Below are 7,703 nucleotides of genomic sequence, written 5' to 3'. Positions count from 1 at the left end.
TATGGAGAGGAGCAAAACCCAGAGTGGCATTTTCTATCCTGAGCAGGCCTCTGAAATTCGGAGGATTGGGCATTCCCAACCTCCGAAACTACCATAAAACCCTTTTAATCGACCAGACCAGACACTGGTTTAACTCGGAGACAGATAAAAAATGGGTGACTATTGAATCAACCACAACAGGAGCTCCCAACTGGAAGGCATACCTCTTAGCTAACTCAATACAACTTCAAGGAGACCCACAACTCCTCCCGTCAGTGAAGGCCTCACTACAAGCATGGCACACAATAGGGGGAGGTGTAAACGCAGAACAAAGCACAACAAAAATCCCTCTTCCACTTCGCACCCTAAAACACTTAATCCCAGTCCTCTCCTTACACAACTGGCCACACAAAGCATCCATGACTATTTCAGACCTGTTTCAGGGTAGCAACCTACTTGACTTTCGACAGATACAGGAAAAATATGCAGTTCCCCCATCAGAACAATATACATATCTCCGTATCTGCAACTATTTAAAAGCTCATAAGGCCACCTCCGTATCCCTCCCAGACCCTCTTAACGACCTGTTAAACGCAAAAATAGCAACACAGAAAAAACTAACAAAAACCATCTACACCTGTCTTTCTGGCATCCAATTTTTCAAGAAAACGATAAAGTTCCTAAACTGGGAAAAAGACTTGAATAAGAAATTCTCTCAAAACATGTGGTGCGATGCCCTTAAATGAGCCCACAAGTCCTCCGCCTGCGCCTCTCACTGGGAACAATACCAAAAACTTTTAACCAGATGGTATTGCTCTCCATTAAGATTGTCACAGATGAAAAAAGACATCTCACCTCTTTGCTGGAGAGGTTGTGGGGGAACCGGGTCTCTACTCCACATATTCTGGTCCTGCCCCCACATACGCCAATACTGGACTAAAATTTCACAATATATCTCCAACCTGCTACACACCTCAAACAAATTAGAACCTGAATTTGCTCTGCTTTTAATAGGTATAGGAAACACACCCAGAAACCACAGAGTAATAATATCTTACATACTGCATGCATCGCGAGGTCTCATAGCGAGGAATTGGAGATCCAAACATATTCCATCTATAGAAGAAATGCAGGCTATTGTTTCATTAAACTGTGTACACGAAAGATTGATTGCCCATCAAAAAGACACACTACTCCAGTTCCGTAAAAATTGGACAGTGTGGACCCAAGCAATGAAAATGCCAATAGGCTACGACTAGTCGGGAACTAGTCCCCATCTTCTCCATCCTCTGCCCCTTTGCCCCTTACCCTCCCCTCTATCTTCCCATCCTGCACCGCCTACCCGTTATCCCTGCCTAATGGAGGATACGAGGGAACACACCAAATATTCCAGGGGGATGGTAGCCATCTCATCCCCTACCGCAAAGCCTACCCACAAGAGTTCTTTCTTCGGAACAACAAGAACAAAGCTTTTATAGGAGCATCATTCGAAAATATAGTGTTAATGAGTTTAGGTACCTTAGAGTTAAGGTTAAGTCTCCCCTGCTCCTTCCCTCCAACTTTCCTTTCTCCCCGTCTAGAAATAAGTTGTAACATGCAACACTGTAAAACATTGATTGCAAAACAATTACCTAATCCATGTACATGTTGTATGAATCAAATGCCAATAAAAATTCTTTGATTTAAGAAAGGCTACACACCTTTATCCAAAAATAAAGTATTTACTAAATGGTACAACGCCTCCTCCCCACTTAAACGACACAGAGGAGTGGCAATAGTTCTAAATAAAGATCTACCATTACAATTCAACAATGTTCAGTCTGACCCAGACGGAAGATATATCTTCCTTAAGGGCACTCTGTACGACAAATCCTACATGCTGGCCAATATATACGCTCCAAACAGCAACCAAGTAAATTTCTTCCTCTGGGTTTTTGACCGCCTGGAAAAAGAAGGGCAATTAATTATAGGCGGCGATTTTAATGTTCCACTCCAACCCTCCATGGACACATCAAACGGAACGTCTTCAATTTCCTACCTTAAACTCAAAAAAATAAAAAAATTACTAACTGACCTTAACTTAGTTGACCCATGGAGAATACACAACCCCTCTACAAAAGATTTTTCTTTCTACTCATCCGTACACAAGAAATACTCTAGGATAGATTACTTATATATTCCGCATCACTTACTAGGTTCAGTGACCAAGACTGCTTATGATGTAATCCTCTTTTCAGATCATGCCCCTCTTTCGCTCGAACTTTCACTAGCAAAAAAAAAAAGATGCCCACTAGGGATGAGCGAGTATACTCGCTAAGGCACTACTCGCTCGAGTAATGTGCCTTAGCCGAGTATCTCCCTGCTCGTCCCGAAAGATTCGGGGGCCGCCGCGGCTGACAGGTGAGCCGCAGCTGGCCCCCGAATCTTTCGGGACGAGCAGGGAGATACTCGGCTAAGGCACATTACTCGAGCGAGTAGTGCCTTAGCGAGTATACTCGCTCATCCCTAATGCCCACCCAATTGGATACTAAATGATAGCATCCTACATAACAAAAAAGACGTTGCCTCCATTAGGCAAAATATCCAATTATACTTTACTGATAACTAGAGATGAGCGAGCACCAAAATGCTTGGGTGCTCGTTACTCGGGACGAAATTATCGCGATGCTCGAGGGTTCGTTTCGAGTAACGAACCCCATTGAAGTCAATGGGCGACCCGAGCATTTTTGTATTTCGCTGCTGCTCGCTAAGGTTTTCATGTGTGAAAATCTGGGCAATTCAAGAAAGTGATGGGAACGACACAGCAACGGATAGGGCAGGCGAGGGGCTACATGTTGGGCTGCATCTCAAGTTCCCAAGTCCCACTATTAAGCCACAATAGCGGCAAGAGTGCCCCCCCCCTCCCAACAACTTTTACTTCTGAAAAGCCCTCATTAGCAATGCATACCTTAGCTAAGCACCACACTAACTCCAACAAAGCACAATCACTGCCTGCATGACACTCCACTGCCACTTCTCCTGGGTTACATGCTGCTCAACCCCCCCCCACCCACGACCCAGTGTCCACAGCGCACACCAAACTGTCCCTGCCCAGCCTTCAGCTGCCCTCATGCCACGCCACACTCATGTCTATTTATAAGTGCGTCTGCCACAGGAAAAGCAGGCACACACTGCAGAGGGTTGGCATGGCTAGGCAGCGACCCCCCCATAAAAGGGGCGGGGCGATAGTCCACAATGCTGTACAGAAGCAATGAGAAATCCAATCCTGTGCCACCTCCATCTGGAGCTGCACACGTGGGCATAGCAATGGGGAACCTATGTGCCACACACTATTCATTCTGTCAAGGTGTCTGCATGCCCCAGTCAGACCGCGGTTTTTTATAAATAGTCACAGGCAGGTACAACTCCGCAATGGGAATTCCGTGTGCACCCACAGCATGGGTGGCTCCCTGGAACCCACCCGCTGTACATAAATGTATCCCATTGCAGTGCCCATCACAGCTGAGGTAATGTCGTGGTTAATGCAGGTGGGCTTCGGCCCACACTGCATGCCCCAGTCTGACTGGGGTTCTTTACAAGTGGACAGATGTAGGTTAAACTCCGTGTGCACCTACAGCATGGGTGGCTCCCTGGAACCCACCCGCTGTACATAAATGTATCCCATTGCAGTGCCCATCACAGCTGAGGTAATGTCGTGGTTAATGCAGGTGGGCTTCGGCCCACACTGCATGCCCCAGTCAGACTGGGGTTCTTTACAAGTGGACAGATGTAGTAACAACTCCCTGTGGACCCACAGCATGGGTGGGTGCCAGGAAGCCACCGGCGGTACATAAAAATATCACATTGCATTGCCCAACACAGCTGAGGTAGTAATGTCGTGCTTAATACAGGTGGGCTTCGGCCCACACTGCATGCCCCAGTCTGACTGGGGTTCTTTACAAGTGGACAGATGTAGGTTAAACTCCGTGTGCACCTACAGCATGGGTGGCTCCCTGGAACCCACCGGTAGTACATAAAAATATCCCATTGCATTGCCCATCACAGCTGAGGTAATGTCGTGGTTAATGCAGGTGGGCTTCGGCCCACACTGCATGCCCCAGTCAGACTGGGGTTCTTTACAAGTGGACAGATGTAGTAACAACTCCCTGTGGACCCACAGCATGGGTGGGTGCCAGGAAGCCACCGGCGGTACATAAAAATATCCCATTGCATTGCCCAACACAGCTGAGGTAGTAATGTCGTGCTTAATACAGGTGGGCTTCGGCCCACACTGCATGCCCCAGTCTCACTGGGGTTCTTTACAAGTGGACAGATGTAGGTTAAACTCCGTGTGCACCTACAGCATGGGTGGCTCCCTGGAACCCACCGGTAGTACATAAAAATATCCCATTGCATTGCCCAACACAGCTGAGGTAGTAATGTCGTGCTTAATGCAGGTGGGCTTCGGCCCACACTGCATGCCCCAGTCAGACTGGTAATATGTACCTTAACAGTAACCTCGTTGGTGATAATGTGGTGGTGACTGCGGACCTGGTAGCGTGGTTTTATGTAGTTGGTTTTCGGAATGTGGCCAGGATTAAGTGGGCCGTGGCGGGGGGATGGTGGTGGTGCTCTCTTGTTGTGTCGTTAACCCCTTCATGACATGGCCTATTTTGGGCTTAAGGACCAAGCCTTATTTTTCCAATCGGACATCTGTCACTTTATGTGCTAATAACTTTTGAATGCTTTTACTTATCAATGTGATTCTGAGATTGTTTTTTCGTGACATATTGTACTTTATGTTTGTGTAAAAATTGCATCAATAAATTTTGTCTTAACTAGGAAAACAAATCGAAATTTACAGAAAATTTGGAAAAATTGACAATTTTCAAACTTTGAATTAAACTTTCTGTAAGACAGATAGTCAAACACCACAAAATAGTTAATAATTAACATTTCCCGTATGCCTGCTTTATACTGCAATAATTTTTTAAGCGTTATTTTATTTTTTTTAGACTCCACAAAGTATATAAATTTAGCAGTCATTTTTCAAATTTGCTAGCAAATTTCAAAATCTGAATTTTTAAGGGCCAACTCAGTTTAGACGTGGATTTTAAGAGCCTGTATACCAGAAAACCCCCACAAATCACCACATTTTAAAAACTGCACCTTTCAAAGTATTTAAAATGGCATTTAGAAAGTTTATTAACGCTTTAGATGCTTCACAGGAATTAAACAAATGTGCATCAGAAATTAGAAAAATTCAATTTTTCTACAGATTTTCAATTTAAAACCATTTTTTCCTATAAAACAGCAGGAGTTAACAGAGAAACAAAACTCGGGATTTATTACCAGGATTCTGCAGTTTTTAGAAATGCCCCATATGTGGGCGTAAACTGTTGTTCACGCACATGGCAGGGCTCAGAAGAGAGGGAGCGATATTTGGCTTTTTGAATGCAGATTTTGCTGGAATAATTTTCAGACCCCATGTAGTGTTTGCAGTGCCCCCGAGGTACCAGTACATTTGAAACCCCCAAGAATTGACCCCATTTTGGAAACTAGACCCCTCAGGAAATTTATTAAAGGGTGTAGTGAGAGGTTTGAACCCACAGGTGCTTGAGGAATTTTTTTAACAATTTGAGTTGAATACGAAAAATTCCATTTTTTCACATAATGTTTAGCTTTAGGCCCAGATTTATAGTTTTTACCAGGAGCAGAAGGAGAAAAGGTACCCCATGATGCGTTACCCAATTGCTCCCGAGCACGGAAATGCCCCATATGTGGGCGTAAACTGTTGTTCACGCACATGGCAGGGCTCAGAAGAGAAGGAGCGATATTTGGCTTTTTGAATGCAGATTTTGCTGGAATAATTTTCAGACCCCATGTAGTGTTTGCAGTGCCCCCGAGGTACCAGTACATTTGAAACCCCCAAGAATTGACCCCATTTTGGAAACTAGACCCCTCAGGAAATTTATTAAGGGGTGTAGTGAGAGGTTTGAACCCACAGGTGCTTGAGGAATTTTTTTAACAATTTGAGTTGAATACGAAAAATTCCATTTTTTCACATAATGTTTAGCTTTAGGCCCAGATTTATAGTTTTTACCAGGAGCAGAAGGAGAAAAGGTACCCCATGATGCGTTACCCAATTGCTCCCGAGCACGGAAATGCCCCATATGTGGGCGTAAACTGTTGTTCACGCACATGGCAGGGCTCAGAAGAGAAGGAGCGATATTTGGCTTTTTGAATGCAGATTTTGCTGGAATAATTTTCAGACCCCATGTAGTGTTTGCAGTGCCCCCGAGGTACCAGTACATTTGAAACCCCCAAGAATTGACCCCATTTTGGAAACTAGACCCCTCAGGAAATTTATTAAGGGGTGTAGTGAGAGGTTTGAACCCACAGGTGCTTGAGGAATTTTTTTAACAATTTGAGTTGAATACGAAAAATTCCATTTTTTCACATAATGTTTAGCTTTAGGCCCAGATTTATAGTTTTTACCAGGAGCAGAAGGAGAAAAGGTACCCCATGATGCGTTACCCAATTGCTCCCGAGCACGGAAATGCCCCATATGTGGGCGTAAACTGTTGTTCACGCACATGGCAGGGCTCAGAAGAGAAGGAGCGATATTTGGCTTTTTGAATGCAGATTTTGCTGGAATAATTTTCAGACCCCATGTAGTGTTTGCAGTGCCCCCGAGGTACCAGTACATTTGAAACCCCCAAGAATTGACCCCATTTTGGAAACTAGACCCCTCAGGAAATTTATTAAGGGGTGTAGTGAGAGGTTTGAACCCACAGGTGCTTGAGGAATTTTTTTAACAATTTGAGTTGAATACGAAAAATTCCATTTTTTCACATAATGTTTAGCTTTAGGCCCAGATTTATAGTTTTTACCAGGAGCAGAAGGAGAAAAGGTACCCCATGATGCGTTACCCAATTGCTCCCGAGCACGGAAATGCCCCATATGTGGGCGTAAACTGTTGTTCACGCACATGGCAGGGCTCAGAAGAGAAGGAGCGATATTTGGCTTTTTGAATGCAGATTTTGCTGGAATAATTTTCAGACCCCATGTAGTGTTTGCAGTGCCCCCGAGGTACCAGTACATTTGAAACCCCCAAGAATTGACCCCATTTTGGAAACTAGACCCCTCAGGAAATTTATTAAGGGGTGTAGTGAGAGGTTTGAACCCACAGGTGCTTGAGGAATTTTTTTAACAATTTGAGTTGAATACGAAAAATTCCATTTTTTCACATAATGTTTAGCTTTAGGCCCAGATTTATAGTTTTTACCAGGAGCAGAAGGAGAAAAGGTACCCCATGATGCGTGGCGCAATTTCTCCCGGGCACGGAAATGCCCCATATGTGGGCATAAATCGTTGTTTGGGCACATGGCAGGGCTCAGAAGGAAAGGAGCACTTTTGAATGCAGATTTTGCTGGAATCATTTTCAGCCCCCATGTAGTGTCTGCAGTGCCCCTGACGTACCAGTACATTTGAAACCCCAAAGAATTGACCCCATTTTGGAAACTTGTCCCCTCAGGGAATTTATTAAGGGGTGCAGTGAGCGTTTTGAACTCATAGGTTTTTCAGGAATTTTTTCAACAGTTTGAGTTGAATACGAAAAATTCAAATTTTTCCTGTAATGTTTAGCTTTAGGCCCAGATTTATAGCTTTTACCAGGAGCAGAAGGAGAAAAGGTACCCCATGATGCATTACCCAATTTCTCCCGGGCACGGAAATGCCCCATA

Source organism: Eleutherodactylus coqui, chromosome 6 (assembly GCF_035609145.1).
Source record: "Eleutherodactylus coqui strain aEleCoq1 chromosome 6, aEleCoq1.hap1, whole genome shotgun sequence".
Classification (NCBI taxonomy): Eukaryota; Metazoa; Chordata; class Amphibia; order Anura; family Eleutherodactylidae; genus Eleutherodactylus; species Eleutherodactylus coqui.
Note: the sequence above shows the minus strand (reverse complement) of the source record.